The 19,406-nt window shown below is 43.3% G+C and overlaps 1 long non-coding RNA gene across 2 annotated transcripts in view; it reads right to left on the reverse strand.

Moving 5' to 3' along the window:
- LOC125942571 (uncharacterized) overlaps positions 1 to 18,195 on the reverse strand; it is an 85,400-nt gene extending 67,205 nt beyond the window's left edge. Inside the window, exons 1-2 of one of the 2 annotated variants that reach the window (XR_007465223.1) lie at positions 18,110 to 18,195; positions 15,396 to 15,531 (exon numbers count right to left, since the gene is read on the reverse strand). This is a non-coding gene — a long non-coding RNA (uncharacterized LOC125942571). Of the gene's footprint in view, positions 1 to 15,395; positions 15,574 to 18,109 lie in introns of both variants that reach the window. The other variant, XR_007465224.1, reaches the window with a different exon arrangement.
- Positions 18,196 to 19,406: the final 1,211 nt, after the last annotated feature.

Here is a 19,406-nt window from a genome sequence, read left to right on the forward strand (position 1 = left end):
TGCGTCCTAAATCTAGCTGCCCTCTGTCATGTTACTTCGGGAATATAAACCACAGAAACTGATCACAACAGTTCGGGAAGCTCGGAAGCAGCCACCCCATTTGTAAAGCACTGGTGATGATTATTGATGTTAATCGTGCAAGGTCAGCCAAAGAGTCCCATGGCTATGGTGACGAACTGACAATGGTGCATGAACCGAGTTTCCGAGGGTAGATGTAACATGGCTGTGAAAAGGCCTATACGCATTAGTTGTAATGTGTTTAAGCTAAATATGTAATAACGTCATGATTATGACTCGTGAGGTGTGAGATGTGAGAAGGACATCAATGATATGCAATAGGAGGATGATATACCACAAGGTATTGGTGTCAGTAAAAGGACACTTGAACGCATGGCCTTGGAGGCCCATGCAATAAAAAGCAGCAGCCAACAGGGAGAGGATATGTTTTGAATCCTTTTGCTTTATGATTTGCAAAGTGACAACATCGTGTAAAAAGCCCAAAACGGCCTTACTGTAAATAAACTTGGTTCTTTACCAAGAAGTATTGTCGGATGTAGTGGGATCTGCTGTCAGTAGTCTGAAGGAACATCCTTTTTTTTTCTCTCAGTGTTTGCTGAACGACACTTCAGCAAGACGTGGAGGAAGGGCGGAGTCTGGCCACATGTGCCACAGATAGGAGGTCATGCGTGCGGACTATTCTAAGTCGACAGAAAATGACCTCAATTTGCTGTGCTTTCTTCATTAGAGGCCAATTTCTCAACGCGGCTTAAGTAAATGTAGCTAATATGACATTTTAATGTCCCAGTCCCAGATTAATTGGCAAATGTTTCTGAAAATTCTGGCAATAGAAAAACAAGCGCGTTACAAGCATCAACGGCGGCTCCATCATCCATCGTGTAAAAGCCCAAAGCGGCCTTACTGTAAAAAAAGTCGGTTCTTTACCAAGAAGTATTGTCGGATGTAGTGGGATCTGCTGTCAGTAGTCTGAAGGAAAATCCTTTTTTTTTCTCTCAGTGTTTGCTGAACGACACTTCAGCAAGACGTGGAGGAAGGGCGGAGTCTGGCCACATGTGCTACAGATAGGAGGTCATGCGTGCGGACTATTCTAAGTCGACAGAAAATGACCTCAATTTGCTGTGTTTTCTTCATTAGAGGCCAATTTCTCAACGCGGCTTAAGTAAATGTAGCTAATATGACATTTTAATGGCCCAGTCCCAGATTAATTGGCAAATGTTTCTGAAAATTCTGGCAATAGAAAAACAAGCGCATTAGAAGCATCAACGGCGGCTCCATCATCCATCGTGTAAAAGCCCAAAGCGGCCTTACTGTAAAAAAAGTCGGTTCTTTACCAAGAAGTATTGTCGGATGTAGTGGGATCTGCTGTCAGTAGTCTGAAGGAACATCCTTTTTTTTCTCTCAGTGTTTGCTGAACGACACTTCAGCAAGACGTGGAGGACGGGCAGAGTCTGGCCACATTTGCCACAGACAGAGGTCATGCGTGCGGACTATTCTAAGTCGACAGAAAATGACCTCAATTTGCTATGTTTTCTTCATTAGAGGCCAATTTCTCAACGCGGCTTAAGTAAATGTAGCTAATATGACATTTTAATGTCCCAGTCCCAGATTAATTGGCAAATGTTTCTGAAAATTCTGGCAATAGAAAAACAAGCGCGTTACAAGCATCAACGGCGGCTCCATCATCCATCGTGTAAAAGCCCAAAGCGGCCTTAGTGTAAAAAAAGTCGGTTCTTTACCAAGAAGTATTGTCGGATGTAGTGGGATCTGCTGTCAGTAGTCTGAAGGAAAATCCTTTTTTTTCTCTCAGTGTTTGCTGAACGACACTTCAGCAAGACGTGGAGGAAGGGCGGAGTCTGGCCACATGTGCTACAGATAGGAGGTCATGCGTGCGGACTATTCTAAGTCGACAGAAAATGACCTCAATTTGCTGTGTTTTCTTCATTAGAGGCCAATTTCTCAACGCGGCTTAAGTAAATGTAGCCAATATGACATTTTAATGGCCCAGTCCCAGATTAATTGGCAAATGTTTCTGAAAATTCTGGCAATAGAAAAACAAGCGCATTAGAAGCATCAACGGCGGCTCCATCATCCATCGTGTAAAAGCCCAAAGCGGCCTTACTGTAAAAAAAGTCGGTTCTTTACCAAGAAGTATTGTCGGATGTAGTGGGATCTGCTGTCAGTAGTCTGAAGGAACATCCTTTTTTTTCTCTCAGTGTTTGCTGAACGACACTTCAGCAAGACGTGGAGGACGGGCAGAGTCTGGCCACATTTGCCACAGACAGAGGTCATGCGTGCGGACTATTCTAAGTCGACAGAAAATGACCTCAATTTGCTGTGTTTTCTTCATTAGAGGCCAATTTCTCAACGCGGCTTAAGTAAATGTAGCTAATATGGCATTTTAATGTCCCATTCCCAGATTAATTGGCAAATGTTTCTGAAAATTCTGGCAATAGGAAAACAAGCGCATTAGAAGCATCAACGGCGGCTCCATCATCCGTATTTTTTCACTTCAGCATTTTAATTTCCAGCGTGAACACCGTGCACAGACACGTAATATTTAAATGTGTACATAGGACAAAATGTATGATATTTTGAAAGAGAAAGAGGTAGCCAACTAAATTATTGATCGGACATGTCCGAGCACAGGGTTGGCAGCCCTCTATCAGTTCTTTGGGCACAAGTGGCCGGCATCGGACGGCAAACGCACTGGAATCATTTTGTCAGACTCCGTGGTAGAAGAGATCTGCGGATAATGGGAAAGAGATTATTACTAACATTATTCTTTTTATTGTAGCCTCTAGGCATTGCAGAGGAAAGGGGCAAATCCGACCGCTATTTCCCTACCCCAGTGCAGCGTAGCAAACCAGATTCTGACATCTAGTTCACCTCCTTGCATTCCTGACAATCTCTCTCTATCTTCTTAATACAATCCAAATGTTGGCCACTCCGCCGCAGTGGGTATGCGCCATTATAAAAGAAAACCAAATCAAATGACTAGTTAATGCAGCTGCCTAATTGTTGTTGATCTCTTTAAGTAACAACAACATTTTTTGCGCAAGAATGGCTTCATGTTCATGGCAAGAACTGCAATGGAACTAATGCTATCTTTAGTTGCTAAGGACTTTGCAATTTATACGGCAAGCACGTTGCCTTGAATGCTTCTATGCCCAGGCTCCAACATATTAAAGCATCTTGGTTAAATCTACAAGTAGCACATAGCAGATAATAAAGATGATGGTTTATAGGGTTTTTGTCTTTCTCCAGGGCTTTTAAAATTTTCAGGATGCTTAGGGAGTCTGAATTCCATTGCCTTTTGCAGCTTTAATTTCCTGACGTGTTTTAAAGCTGATAATACAGAATAGATCTCCGCGGTGCGGATGCTCGTTTCAAGGTGCAAACGTCAGATTATGAAAACGAGTGATCCGCTTCTGCATAAGACACGGCAGCATGTGATCTCGATGCAATTGTATAAGTCTGCAGCCATGAGTACTCTGCCTGTTGTTTTAGGAAGTGCATTTTATTGTGCGTCTCTAGAGCATTTTAGTGAGTTAATTTGTGACCGCTACAAACAGTGTGTCACACTGTATAAGCTTGTCCATACCTGCAGTTTATGTGGCGAATGCTCCTGTGGAGAAGCGGTTGAGCTCGACGTCACACAGCACACAAATGCAGAATCCGCGTTGCTTTGCATACTGGGATAAAAATAAATATAGAGGAAGCAATCACCAAAGTGCTGGGTATTTTTTTGCCACCTTAACGTACATCAGTTTGATGGAGAGATAAAAAAATAGATGTGTACCATAATTTCAGTGCTCGTTATTGGACGATAGGGGAAGAATACTTGGGAAGCCCTCCCCTATGTTGTCCCCCGAAACGATTCTGTTATATAAAAACTTTAAATCTTTCATTTCAGTTCAGTTTGAACGAGGCTGACAAAGAAAGTTATTCACTTACTTTAAACGGGCGGTTGGTATACAGTTAAACTTGGATATAACGAAAATGACATATTTCCGAAAAACTTCGTTATAAAGAGGATTTCGGTATATGCTGGCTCGGCATGAAAATTTGAAAACGAAAAGCTTAGCGTATGTACTATCGCTCAAGATTTACTCCCAATGCACCAAAGTTGCGATGAACAAAAAGTCTCAATTTCGGCCGAAAGGCGAAGCATCGATTGCGACAGCAAATTAGCAGACAGCTATACGAAGTAACGACAGTACAGTCAAACCTCGCTAATACGTACCCGCTGAATGCGTAATTGCGGTTTAAACGTAGTTGCGAAGATTCGCCCACTCAGCCCCCATTGAACCCCATGTATTGGCTGACCGCTTAACCCGTAGTCGCTCATTGCCCACCAAACGGTTAGTGCGTACTATTTTTTCTTGTTCTACACGCACAGACACAAAATCGGCAAAATCTCATGTTGGCAGACGTTTGATTCTCGGGTTGCGACGCTGTTGGCATTCTTCCAGTTCTCTGGTACACTTGAAGTCGTGAGGCATTGCCTCAAAAAGGCCGCAAGTTTTTTTAAGTATGAGATCTCCCTGCTGTAGGCAGTCCAATAATATTTGGCTCGCATGTTAACACAAGCTTTTTTAACAGATCGGCAACATCTTCCTACTAAGTTCAAAAAATGTTTCAGGACTCCTTTAGTTCGACTGACGAGACTGACAAAGTTGATCGAATTATCCGGCGCATTGAATTAACAATATGCAGAAAAAAACACAAAAACACAACCGATTTAGTCGGCAGTAATTGCCTGATTCTTTAAAGCTCATAATGAAAGATGTCTAATGTGCACCCAATTTTTTAGGGAAAAAGATAGATAAAGGTCAAATATTTGTTGCACAGTGGCGGCCGGTTTTCAAAAGTCAGCTTCGCCGCGCGTTTCTAAAGGTAACTTTGCCGCAATACGTCAGTGTTATGCGGTAAAGCGTGCAACCACCGCGAAGGCTATAAAAAGCAAGAAATCCAAGCCGCCGCGACAGCCACAACTGCCAAGGGAAGATATAAAGATCATGGTATGGCCCGGCGATGGGCTAAATGTCTCTAAACTAAGTGATGCGCAAATTCCAGTTGAAGTACTGCGAGCCGCAGCAGTACCGATTGCAGACGCGGAAGATTGCATATATCGCTCCTGCGTGGAACAAAATGTCGTTGTAATCAGCACTCCGCGTATGGCAAATGTTGAGAAATAAGAACCGTATCAGGTAACTCCAAATTGGAGACACGCACTACAAAGCCACAGCTTACGCCTCACCGGCAGACACCTCCAAAGGCGTAATCCCCAACATTCCGGACTACGACACTGCGGAAGACATCACCAAAAGTCTCATCTACAAGAAGAACCCTACCATCCTGCAGGCCCGTCGCATGGGCAACACCAACTCAGTCATAATCTTTGAAGCCCCAAAGGTACCCTCCTACGTCTACAACAGAGGCGCCGAGTACCGCAGCTACCTCCACAAGGAAAAAGTCGAAGTGTGCGGAGCCTGTGGCCGGATCGGTCATCGCGCGGACGTGTGTCCTACCCCCGACAAGAAACATTGCAATGACTGTGGTGCCCAAAACCCCGCGGACAATCACAACTGCAACCCTAGGTGCGCGCTGTGCGGTAAAGATCACCCCACGGGAGACAAGAGCTGCCAGAGGCACTTTCAGACACCTGTCCTCATCAAATAGCGCCATTGGGAAAAACAGCGACAACAACAACAAACCTTTCACAACCACAGCGGCGGCGGCAGAGACCTATCATTGCCACGTCAAGACGGCAAGCAGACAATGGCGGCCCAACGCCCATCCCTATCAAAGTCGAGGGACACTGCCGCCGATCGCAAGGCATCCAGATCAAGATCCCCATCGGGACATAGACCCCAAGCTAAACAAGAAAACAAGACCTCAAGATCCCCATCGGGACATAGACCCCAAGCTAAACAAGAAAGCAAGACCTCAACCAATACTAACACGATGAGCTGGGCAAATGTAGTCTCCCAGTTCGAACCCAATAAGATAGAAAACCCCACGCTCCCCTCATCTCACGACAGCGAGCTAACTAAAATCAAACAAATGCTCGAAATTCTACAAGCAGAGAATAAGGTCCTCAAGGCCGAGGCAGCCCTACTGAAGGCAACACCGCCGAAATTAGCTGTACCCGCAGAACCAGAAACTACCCCTATAGAGATAGATGCACCTCCGGCAGTTGCAGAACCTACCACACAATACGCGCAGCCAGATTCCGATACCGAGGGCCTACCCGCAAAACGCAGAGCAGTAGAACAATCCTATCCTTCCCAAAGGACAACCGCCTACCCTGGCACCTCTAAACATAACACCAGGGAAGACACGATCATAGAGGAAATCACCAGGGCCATTGATATCAAATTCGAGATAATTCGTAAAACATTCCACGCCGTGATAACAAACTTTGCTGAAAATTATGCTAGAATCGTTGTCCTCGAAAACGCCCGACAGAGGCCTAGTGTAGGGCCCATTATTGTGAACATCCCATTATAATCTGTTTGTAAAGGTAACACCCAAGTATTTAACTGTTTCGGCTTCTGTTACATATAATCCGACTAGATGATACGCAAACTTTAAGGCTACCTTTTTTCGAGTTATATACATGGATGAAGTTTTTCCTACGCTAAATTTTATTTCCCAGTCTTGACACTATCTGGCAATGATAGTTAAGGAAACAATTCTGCAGAAAAATATTCAACGGAAGAAAAAAAGACCTCTACGAATGTTTTCACATCTGCTGTTTTAACTTTCTTATTCTTAACAAAAAATACCATAATACAAGTCATGCACAACTGTAATATAGAGAAGCAGCAGCAGCAAAAGAAAGAGAATGCGCAGAACACACTGATAATTGAAAGGCGTGGTGATAAGCGATCGTGAATAATGGCAACAGAGTGAATACATTAGCGACAAAAATTTAGTCTAAGCGTCAAAAGATAAATTATCATGTGAAAAATGCTACATTAATAAGGAGGTAGGCGATGCAAACAAATAGTACATGTCGTTTAACAAATAAGGTAGCTTGTAACATAGCGAATGCTTGCCATTATTTGCTGTGGGAGTAGGAATGTATCTTTATGTTGTGGTTGTTTTCTCAGAGGCCTGCCAGAGAAACGGCAGAAATTTGTCCAAAAATAGATTTTTTGAAAGTCACATTTTCAGTTGTATGACTTGTTTTCTCTTATTTCAAAATTTCGTCACGGAAAATCGCGCAGCAATGATGTAAAAAATGTTTATCGACGCTAAGGTGGCGAGGAGTTTCTCGAAAATAGAGAAAAAACGGCATTTTTCAGACTGCGATATCTCCGCAACTGCGTAACCTAGCGCCGCCATCTTGGTCTCTATGGATAGCGCGATTATCCATCTTCAAATTTGGTGCCTCGGTCGGCTGCACCACGCAAGAGCAAGATCACTGTTCTTGCCTGGTGAAGAATGTCAAACGTCAGATTATGAAAAGGAGTGATCCGCGTCTGCATAAGACACGGCAGCATGTGATCTCGATGCATTTTTATAAGTTTGCAGCCATGAGTACTCTGCCTGGTGTTTTAGGAAGTTCATTTTAGTGCGTCTCCAGAGCATTTCAGCGAGTGCATTTGTGACCGCTACAAACGATGTGTCATACTGTATGAGCTTGTCCATACCTGAAGTTTATGTGGCAAATGCCCCTGTGGAGAAGTGCTTGAGCTCGACGTCAAACAGCACACGAAGGCAGAATGCCCGCTGATTTGCATACTGGGATGAAAATATAGAGAAAGCAATCACTAAAGTGTTCGGTATTTTATGCCACCTTAACGTACATCAGTTTGATGGAGAGATAAAAATATAGATGTGTACCGTCATTTCAGTGCTCACATGCAATCGGACCTAAATTAAGCTCTTTTAATTTTTCATTTCCACCTACTTGAAAATCTCAAGACCGGATTTCTTTGAGGGGCTGTTAGGTGAAAAAGAATGCGATTTCTTCCGGATTCTTGCCCGTTCCCTCTCCCCAAGCGTAGGGTAGCCAACCGGGCACGTCCTTGGTTAACCTCCCTACCTTTCCCTTCTCGTTTCTCTCTCCCTCTCTGGATTCCCAACTTGCTGAACATATTCAACTTAAAACACCGTTGGTTAACAACAATAAGAAAATTTAGCTTGCAAGGCTTTTCGAGGAAAGAACGTGTTCTGCACGCAATTGCGTCCTAAATCTAGCCGCCCTCTGTCATGTTGCTTCGGGAATATAAACCACAGAAACGGATCACAACGGTTCGGGAATATCGGAAGCAGCCACCCCATTCGTAAAGCACTGGTGATGATTAGTGATGTTAATCGTGCAAGGTCAACCAAAGAGTCCCATGGCTATAGAGACGAACTGACAATGGTGCATGAATCGAGTTTCCATGGGTAGATTTAACATGGCTGTGTAAAGGCCTAGACCCATTGGTTGTAATGTGCGTAAGCTAAATATGTAATAACGCCATGATTATGACTCGTGAGGTGTGAGATGTGCGAAGGACATCAATGATATGCAACAGGAGGATGATACACCACAAGGTATGGGTGTCCGTAAATGGACGCTTGAACGCATGGCCTTGGAGGCACATGCAATAAAAAGCAGCAGCCAACAGGGAGAGGATGTGTTTTGAATCTATTTGCTTTATGACTTGCAAAGTGCCCACATCGTGTAAAAAGCCCAAAACGGCCTTACTGTCAAATAAGTCGGTTCTTTACCAAGAAATATTGTCGGATGTAGTGGGATCTTCTGTCAGTAGTCTGAAGGAAAATCCTTTGTTTTCTCTCAGTGTTTGCTAAACGACACTCCAGCAAGACGTGGAGGACGGGCAGAGTCTGGCCACATTTGCCACAGATAGGAGGTCATACGTGCAGACTATTCTAAGCCGCCAGAAAATGACCTCAATTTGCTGTGTTTTCTTCATTAGTGGCCAAATTTCCCAACGCCGCTTAAGTAAATGTAGCTAATATGACATTTTAATGTCCCAGTCCCCGATTAATTGCTAAATGTTTCTTTCTGAAAATCCTGGCAATAGGAAAACAAGCGAATTAGAAGCATCAACGGCGGCTCCCTCATCCGTATTTTTTCACTTAAGCATGTTATTTTAATTTCCAGTGTGAACACCATGCACAGACATATTATATTTCAATGTGTACATAGGACAAAATTTATGATATTTTGAAAGAAAACGATGTAGCCAACTAACAATTATTCCGAGCACACGGTTGGCAGCCATCTATGATTTCTTTGGATACAAGCGGCCGGCATCGGACGGCAACACGCACAGGAATCACTTTGTCAGACTCCACGGTGGAAGAGATCTGCGGATAATGGGGAAGAGATTATTACTAACACTATTCTTTTTATTATAGTCTCAAGGCATTGCAGGTATTGATCAACAGAAAGCTCTATCGATAGTTTTTCATGTTGCTCTACAAGTTTCCGATTGATACTTTAATATTATTTGAGAAGTTGGTTACTGAGAAGGTGGTGACTGTTGCGTTGAGAGGTTATGCTGACGTCACGTAAATACTGATGTCACGTAAACACTCAAATTTGGTGCCTCGGCCGGCTGCACCAGGCAAGAGCAAGCACACTGTTCTTGCCTAGTGAAGAAGGTCGAACGTCAGATTATGAAAAGGCGCGATCCGCTTCTGCATAAGACACGGCAGCATGTGATCTCGATGCATTTGTATAAGTTTGCAGCCATGAGTACTCTGCCTGGTGTTTTAGGAAGTGCATTTTAGTGCGTCTCCAGAGCATTTCAGTGAGTGCATTAGTGACCGCTACAAACGATGTGTCACACTGTATGAGCTTGTCCAAACCTGCAGTTTATGTGGCAAATGCCCCGGTGGAGAAGTGCTTGAGCTCGACGTCAAAAAGCACACGAAGGCAGAATCCCCGCTGCTTTGCATGCTGGGAGAAAAATAAATATAGAGGAACAAATCACCAAAGTGCTGGGTATTTTTTGCCACCTTAACGTACATCAGTTTGATGGAGAGATAAAATAATAGATGTGTACCATCATTTCAGTGCTCACATGCAATCGGGCCTAAATTAAGCCCTTTTCATTTTTCATTTGCGCCTACTTGAAAATCTCACGACCGGATTTCTTTCAGGGGCTGTTAATTGAAAAAGAATGCGATTGCTTCTGGATTCTTGCCCCTTCCCTCTCCCCAAGCGTAGGGTAGCCAACCGGGCACGACCTTGGTTAACCTCCCTACCTTTCCCTTCTCGTTTCTCTCTCCCTCTCTGGATTCCCAACTTGCTGAACATATTCAACTTAAAACACCGTTGGTTAAACACAATGAGCAAATTTAGCTTGCAAGGCTTTTCGAGGAAAGACCGTGTTCTGCACGCACCTGCGTCCTAAATCTAGCCGCCCTCTGTCATGTTACTTGGGGAATATAAACCACAGAAACGGATCACAATGGTTCGGGAAGCTCGAAAGCAGCCACGCCATTCGTAAAGCACTGGTGATGATTAGTGATGTTGATCGTGCAATGTCAACCAAAGAGTCCCATGGCTATGGTGACGAACTGACAATGGTGCATGAAACGAGTTTCCAAGGGTAGATGTTACTTGGCTGTGTAAAGGCCTAAACCCATTCGTTATAATGTGCGTAAGCTAAATATGTATTAACGCTATGATTATGACTCGTGAGGTGTGAGATGTGCGAAGGACATAAATGATATGCAACAGGAGGATGATATACCACAAGGTATGGGTGTCCGTAAATGGACGCTTGAACGCATGACCTTGGAGGCAAATGCAATAAAAAGCAGCTGCCAACAGGGAGAGGATGTGTTTTGAATCCTTTTGCTTTATGACTTGCAAAGTGTCAACATCGTGTAAAATACCCAAAATGGCCTTACTGTAAAAAAGTCGGTTATTTACCAAGAAATATTGTCGGATCTATTGGGATCTTCTGTCAGTAGTCTTAAGGAAAATCATTTTTTTTCTCTCAGTGTTTGCTAAACGACACTCCAGCAAGACGTGGAGGACGGGCAGAGTCTGGCCACATTTGTGAAAGATAGGAGGTCATACGTGCGGACTATTCTAAGTCGACAGAAAATGACCTCAATTTGCTGTGTTTTCTTCATTAGTGGCCAATTTCCCAACGCGGCTTAAGTAAATGTAGCTAATATGACATTTTAATGTCCCAGTCCCAGATTAATTGCCAAATGTTTCTTTCTGAAAATCCTGGCAATAGGAAAACAAGCGCATTAGAAGCATCAACGCGGCTCCCTCATTCGTATTTTTTCACTTAAGCAAGTTATTTTAATTTCCAGTGTGAACACCATGCACAGACACATTATATTTCAATGTGTACACAGGACAAAATTTATGATATTTTGAAAGAAAAAGAGGTACGCAACTAACAATTATTCCGAACACACGTTTGGCAGCCCTCTATGATTTCTTTGGATACAAGGGGCCATCATCGGATGGCAACACGCACTGGAATCACTTTGTCAGACTCCATGGTAGAAGAGATATCCGGATAATGGGGAAGAGATTATCACTAACACCATTCTTTTTATTATAGCCGAAAGGCATTGCAGGTATTGATCTACAGAAAGCTGTATCGGTAGTTTTTCATGTTGCTCTACAAGTTTCCGATTGATACATTAATCTAATATTATTTGAGAAGTTGGTTACTGAGAAGGTGATGACTGTTGCGTTGTGAGGTTATGCTGACGTCACGTAAATACTGCAAATACACAAACCGAGGAGCTTTACCTACATTTCCTTTTTTACAAATTCCTTACAGTTGATTAAGAAGGTTGATTTGGTGCGGATTCCAGATAATACTGCCGTATTCAAGGATTATCCTTACAAGGGCCTTATACCTTGCTAGCTTAACTTTGGAAGGCGCCAGTGCAAGTTTCTTGCGAAGGTATCCCAACTATCTATATGCGTTCATGCACGTCTGTTTAAGGTAACTAAGATTTACAACCACCCGACTAACCATGGCCTGGAATAGCGGTAAAAACACTGTTCCGATACATGTAGGCATGTCCTGCACATAGCAATTACGTGTAATATTTGTTAGCCATTGAAACCTGGTCACCGCAGAAAGATAAACAAGTACATGCGTCAATATCATCCTCAGAAGTCCCCTCACAGTTTGAGACTTGCGTTCTTCGGTTGTACAATTTTGGTTTTCTAGGTGAACTTTGGTGGGATTTATTACGCTTCAGGACTAGCAGAGTCAGTCTTTTGCATGTTTGAATCAATATTTTCGGATGACGGGTTCCAAGTCTTAAATTTGGGATGAATCGTACGACTAAAACATCGTTTACTTCAATCTAGATTTAATATTTCCTTCTATAGCTACTGATTTTATTGTATTTCAGTAATAAATGCAGTGCAGCGAAATTCGGTTGGTTATCGCACCTTCGTTATATCAAATAAATTTTGAAAGCGTTTCTGAAACAATTTGAAGCTATATGAAGAATACTTTTCCTTGCGTTCGACATTATTTCAAGGGGCGCGCCCAGGCACCTGACGCGCACATGCAGATATCTAAAGGAAGAGCCAGGTTGAGATAAAGAAGCTGGTAGCCAAGCGGTAAGAAACTGATAACTTATCCTACGCTCACATCACCTTCGATGTCTGGTGCTTCAGTAGCTTCGAGTAGAGGTTTTGTTGCTTACCGCGCTTCATTCCTGTGGTGTCGCTCACGGCGCTTCATTCCAGTGGTGTCGCTCCCGGCGCTTCATTACAGTGGTGGAGCGGTTGCTATGGTGATGTGGCTGGGCTCACCACCTACGATGTCTGAAGGATAGAGAAAGTGGATGAATATTGAAAAGTGTGCACATGGAGATTAACTAGAGTATGGCTCAGAGAGTCGCCACTTAAATGGAAATGAAAACAGTGACCTTAACATGTAGGATTTTCCAGAGTAAGACAAGGTTGACCACCGCTTCAGCATGCACGAAAGAGGAAGCTTACTTAATCTTTGAGCCCCGAGTGTTATCAATTTCCTTCAAAACTGTGTAATCATTCCATATATCTTATGCACAGTAACTTGGAGGTTAAGAAAGAAGCTTGAACAGAAGCTGTAGGCGCGCTGCAACAAGCAGCGGAACGAAAAATCATATGGGTAACATTAAGAGACAGGAGGAAAATCTTTGAATTAAACGCGCACAGGGAGAGCAGATAGTCTAGTATTTGAAATCAAGAGGATGAACTGCTGTTTGGCAGGGCAACGTAATTCATAGATCAGATAATGGTGGTATGCTAGACAAACGGCGTCGGTGCCAAGGCAAAAGAAAGTCGAGGATTTGGTGGTGTGACAAATTTAGGAAACTTACAGGCACAGAAGAGGGTCATGCGATGCAACACTGGGATAACTGCACAAGGTACTCGGGAGAAGTCATCATGCAGTGCACCTAAATGAGGCCGATGACGATGGTGATTGTGATGAAAAGCAGGAGTGGACTATGTTGACAAGAAAATTTAAACTTTTAATCAACTTGGTTTACAAATTTTGGCGTTCACTGGGAATTAGGATGCTGATCATTAGGGTATAAAACAAACATCAAAGTTCCATCTTTTTGAAATTCCCGCCTGGATGTCTGCACCAAAACATGCCTGACGTCACTGATTTTGAGGCATCTTCTCGTGCTCCAGCTGTTTTGGCACAAGATAATTACTTGGAAGTTTCTAGGTTAAGGATGTTGTTCTATCATGGGGCCATATCGCCCTTCTTCACCGACAAACGAATATTCCTAGACCCATGCAGACGCTGTCACAACCTATAAGTGACAAAGTCATGTGTGCTTGTGTGCGCGTGACACCTTGCTTGTTAAATATATTTAGTAAGTGTATGTTTGAAAGATTTATACGGCCGACAAAACTGCTATGGCAACTTATGCTTTGCCTTTCTGGTGAAACAGACTTGTATTGATCGCAACTTTAGTGCACAGGGAGTAAATCTGTCTTTCAAAATGAGGGAAAGTCCTATTTCTGTATGAGAGCAGGAGGTGCGCCGTACTGCAAAGGAGCTTTTTTTTTTGCTCACGGAAAATGGCACCTGTCTTTCCGTGACAAAAAAAAAAACACTCGCGTTACAATCGAGGGCGCGTTACAATCGAGTAAATACGGTATTTTTCGACTGGGTACATATTTATTTTATGCTTCATCTGTAGTCAGAGCAACGCTCTGCACGTGCTATGAACAGGATCAATTAGCCATGAACAGTGGATAAGAGTGGCATATGGAATTGAGCGGAAGGCATCGATACAAAATTGCGGCCTGTATCTCGACTATTGTCATGCTGTCACTACAGATAAGCAAGCACAGTCAATACATGCACTGAATATTTATTGGCAACTACTAGATCGACTAGGTTTCGCTAGTTTCAGTTTCGAGGAAGTGCCGGTGACATGGCGTCGACCGTGCCGGCGACATATTAAAAAAGTGCTATTTCTTTTAGACTCTGTGTCCAAATTAGCATGCGGTCGTGCAGTTGGAGTCTCAATTGTCACATAGTGCACTGGCAAGATGTCAGAAATTTTGGTCATCCTTACTCTTTGGGGTTAGTGGTGGTGCCAGAGAGCAGTCCAAATTATCAAGCATGACCAAGTTATCGGTTTCTGAATTATTATTCGGCGTCTGTATCAAACTATTCTTTGCTTGTATTGAATTCAGGGGTTTTCCATGCAGAAACCACGAGTTGATTATGAGGCACACTGGGGGATTCGAAATTAATTTTGACCATGAGGGGCTCTTTAGCGTGCCCCCAAATGTATGGGACACGGGCGTTCTTGCATTTTGCCCCCACCGAAATGCGGCCACCGCGGCAGGGATTTGATCTCGCGACCTCATACTTAAATGCATAACACACAGTACAGTTCCAGAGTAGTTAATGAAAACACTATAAATTTAGGTCAAGCAGTAAACTACAATGATTCTTGATGCAGTTCATAACCCGTTCATAACAACTTCAACAGTTCCACGAAAACTGGTCGTATCAGTACCTCGCTATTATGGAGTCGGCCTTGAAAACGCTAAAAAGTGACAGCACTGAAGCTAGCATCGGCACTTACAATTAGGCCGCACTTTGGTCGGAAAAATAGTGTCAAAGTGGCCTAAGTGCCGCATGCATACCATTAAGTTGAGTGTTTGCATGAAGCAATAGAACACTGCTAAATTTTTGCAGGAAAAATTTTATGGTGTTGTCCATATAAATATTAGGTTACGCAAACAACCAAGCCTGTTGAAACAGATCTGAACCATAATGTTTTTGGATTGGAGTTGAAATAGAACTAAGTTGATTGTTCAGAAGAATGAAGAAAAAAATAGTTGGCAAAGTGAGGGATCTAACAAAGTAAATTCAGCTCGCATGTTTACTTACCACAGGGTTTCAGTATGTAGACATTGGTGGGCTTAAGCAGGTCTAGTGAAGTTCAGCATGCTCGGTGCAAGGTGGTTCGCATAGGCACTCGTCCCAGCTGTCCTTGCTCTCCGCATCCCATGGTCTGCATGTTGCCCTTAACCGTGAGTATGACTATGTGATCACTGCCGGAGGCAATCTACGACACGCAAACGAATGCTTCAGACCGAGCGCACCAATAGCATATAGCCTACTGCCTCATTTCAGTTATGCCAGTGTCACGCAGGCCTTTTCGAAAGCCTTTAAGCCAAGAATTTAGCGTCTCGGCAGACCATCCTCTACCAATATTTCAAAGGCCTTCAAACAGTAGGCACCCTTGTCATTACCTTGTTTACACAAGAAAGTACACTCGATTCCTGTTGAAAGGCCCTGAAACCCTTGGTATTTATACACAGAATTATGTAACGACACCTCATGAATATCCTGCAGCTAAAATTTCCGAATCCTTCAAGAACAAGTGAAGTTAGGCGTAGCTATTGGATCGGTCAGCGACTTCCACTCTCCATTAATTTCCACTAGCGACTAGCACACTGGAAGCTAGGCAAGGGAGTGCAAGGCACTGCGATCTCCCTGGGATCTCCAATTACACATTTCTTGCGCTAGCCGATTCCACCTTGCATCAGCAAATTTTCTAATTTCGTAAGCCAACCTAGGTTTCTGCCATCCTCTAATGTGCTTCCCTTCTTTTGGCAGCCATTCTGTAACTCTTATGGTCAACCGGTTATCTACCCTAACATTACATGGCCTGGCCAGCTCTATTTCTTTCTCTTAATGTCAGCTGGAATATTGGCTATCCCCGTTTGCTCACTGATCCAGACCTCTCTCTTCCCATCTCTTAACGCTAGGCCTAACATTTTTCGTTCCATCGCTCATTGTGCGGTCTGTAACTTGTTCTCGGGCTTCTTTGTTAACGTTGATCCAAGTTTCTGCCTCATATGTTAACCCCGGTAGAATGCAGTGATTGTACACTTTTCTTTGCGATGACAGTGGTAAGTTCCCAGTCAAGATTTGGTAATGTCTGCCGTATGCACTCCAACCCACTTTTATTCTTCTGTAAATTTCCTTATTATCAGGGTCCCCTGTGAGTAATTGACCTAGATATAGGTACCCCTTTACACACTAGAGGCTCACTGGCGATCCTGAATTCTAATTCCATTGCCAGGCTATTGAACACTACCTTTGTCTTCTGCATAGTATTAATCTTCAACACCCCTGTTACACTTTTTTGGTTAAGGTACTCAATCATTTGCTGTAATTCGTCCCCGTTGTTGCTGAACAGGACAATGTCATCTGCAAATCGAAGGTTGCCGAGATATTCGCTGTTGATCCTCACTCCTAAAGCTTCCCAGTCTATGAGCTTGCATACTATGCATGCAGTGGAGAGATTGTGTCGCCTTGCCTGACCCCTTTCTTGATAGGTAACTTTCTGCTTTTCTTGCGGAGAACCAAGGTAGCTGTGGAATCCTCGTAGATATTTTTAAGTTATTCACGTATGCCTCCTGTACTCCTTGATTACGCAATGCCTCTATGACTGTTGGTATCTCTAGTGAACCAAATGCTTTTTCATATTCTATGAAAGCCATATACAGAGCTTAATAGTACTCGCGCACAAATGATGTAAAAATATTTATCGAAGCTAAGGTGGCGAGGAGTTTCTCGAAAATAGAGAAAAAACCGCATTTTTCAAGCCGCGATATTTCCGCAACCACGTAACCTAGCCCCGCCATCTTGGTCTCTATGGATAGCGCAATTCTCCGTCTTCAAATTTGGCGCCTCGGCCAGCTGCAGCAGGCAAAAGCAAGCACACTGCTATTGCCTGGTGAAGAAGGTCGAACGTCAGATTATGAAAAGGAGTGATCCGCTTCTGCATAAGACACGGTAGCATGTGATCTCGATGCATTTGTATAAGTTTGCAGCCATGATTACTCATCCTAGTGTTTTAGGAAGTGCATTTTATACCCCTGTGAAGAGGGCAGGTTAACTCCACTTACGAGGAGTGCACTTCGGGACCTTGAGTGACACTTTAGGCTACGCGGTTCTAAACGGGAAAACATAGTGCACTCGCAGTAAAAAAATGCCAACAGACTACGAGCGCGTATTGTGAAGATGTAGATTAAAAAGAAAAGTACTTCTAAAGAGTGATTGTCTTACGTTGTATTATTAATTAAAAGAAACTTAATCTATGTTTTTTCAACAAAAAACGAAAATATTTCCTATTATAACAGTGTGGCTAGTCAATGCCGGCAAGAAAAATGCCTAGCCAATCCAGAACGACATAGCGGTGTGCTACGAGGCGGCATTTGATACTGCTCGAACAGAATATGCACGTGTTTTAGGCTATTTGTGCGCAAGAACTGTTAAACCACTAAAGTGAACTGTGTCCTTTTTTTATGCATTACATTTTTGTACCACTGAAACCGCTGGCGACGAGGTGACGCACTCGGCCAGCAAAGTGCGTTTCGTGAACGGACATCGACCGGAGTAGACTCGGCAGTGACTGACAATCCACTTGCGACGTTTAGATTTCGGAAACTGCACTTAAACCGAGTGAAAGTCTCCGAGTTAACTTGCCCGCTTGACAGGGGTATTATTGTGCGTCTCCAGAGCATTTCAGTGAGTGCATTTCTGACTGCTACAAACGATGTGTCACACACACTGTATGAGCTTGTCCAAACCTGCAGTTAATGTGCCATATGCTCCTGTGGAGAAATGCTTGAGGTCGACGTCAAACAGCACACGAAGGCAGAATCCCCGCTGCTTTGCATAATGGGATAAAAATAGATATAGAGGAACCAGTCACCAAAGTGCTGGGTATTTTTTGCCACCTTAACGTACATAAGTTTGATGTAGAGATAAAAAATAGATGTGTACCATCATTTCAGTGCTCACATGCAATCGGACCTAAATTAAGCCCTTTTCATTTTTCATTTGTGCCTACTTGAAAACCTCAGGACCGGATTTCTTTGACGGGCTGTTAGGTGAAAAAGAATGCGAATGCTTCTGGATTTCCAACTTACTGAATATAATCACCTTAAAACACCTTTGGTTAACAACAATAAGCAAACTTAGCTTGCAAGGCTTTTCGAGGAAAGACCGTGTTCTGCACGCACCTGCGTCCTAAATCTAGCTGCCCTCTGTCATGTTACTTCGGAAATATAAACCACAGAAACTGATCACAACAGTTCGGGAAGCTCGGAAGCAGCCACCCCATTTGTAAAGCACTGGTGATGATTATTGATGTTAATCGTGGAAGGTCAGCCAAAGAGTCCCATGGCTATGGTGACGAACTGACAATGGTGCATGATCCGAGTTTCCGAGGCTAGATGTAACATGGCTGTGTAAAGGCCTATACGCATTAGTTGTAATGTGTTTAAGCTAAATATGTAATAACGTCATGATTATGACTCGTGAGGTGTGAGATGTGAGAAGGACATCAATGATATGCAATAGGAGGATGATATACCACAAGGTATTGGTGTCAGTAAAAGGACACTTGAACGCATGGCCTTGGAGGCCCATGCAATAAAAAGCAGCAGCCAACAGGGAGAGGATATGTTTTGAATCCTTTTGCTTTATGATTTGCAAAGTGACAACATCGTGTAAAAAGCCCAAAACGGCCTTACTGTAAATAAACTTGGTTCTTTACCAAGAAGTATTGTCGGATGTAGTGGGATCTGCTGTCAGTAGTCTGAAGGAACATCCTTTTTTTTCTCTCAGTGTTTGCTGAACGACACTTCAGCAAGACGTGGAGGAAGGGCGGAGTCTGGCCACATGTGCCACAGACAGAGGTCATGCGTGCGGACAATTCTAAGTCGACAGAAAATGACCTCAATTTGCTGTGCTTTCTTCATTAGAGGCCAATTTCTCAACGCGGCTTAAGTAAATGTAGCTAATATGACATTTTAATGTCCCAGTCCCAGATTAATTGGCAAATGTTTCTGAAAATTCTGGCAATAGAAAAACAAGCGCGTT

Source organism: Dermacentor silvarum, chromosome 1 (assembly GCF_013339745.2).
Source record: "Dermacentor silvarum isolate Dsil-2018 chromosome 1, BIME_Dsil_1.4, whole genome shotgun sequence".
Taxonomy (NCBI): domain Eukaryota; kingdom Metazoa; phylum Arthropoda; class Arachnida; order Ixodida; family Ixodidae; genus Dermacentor; species Dermacentor silvarum.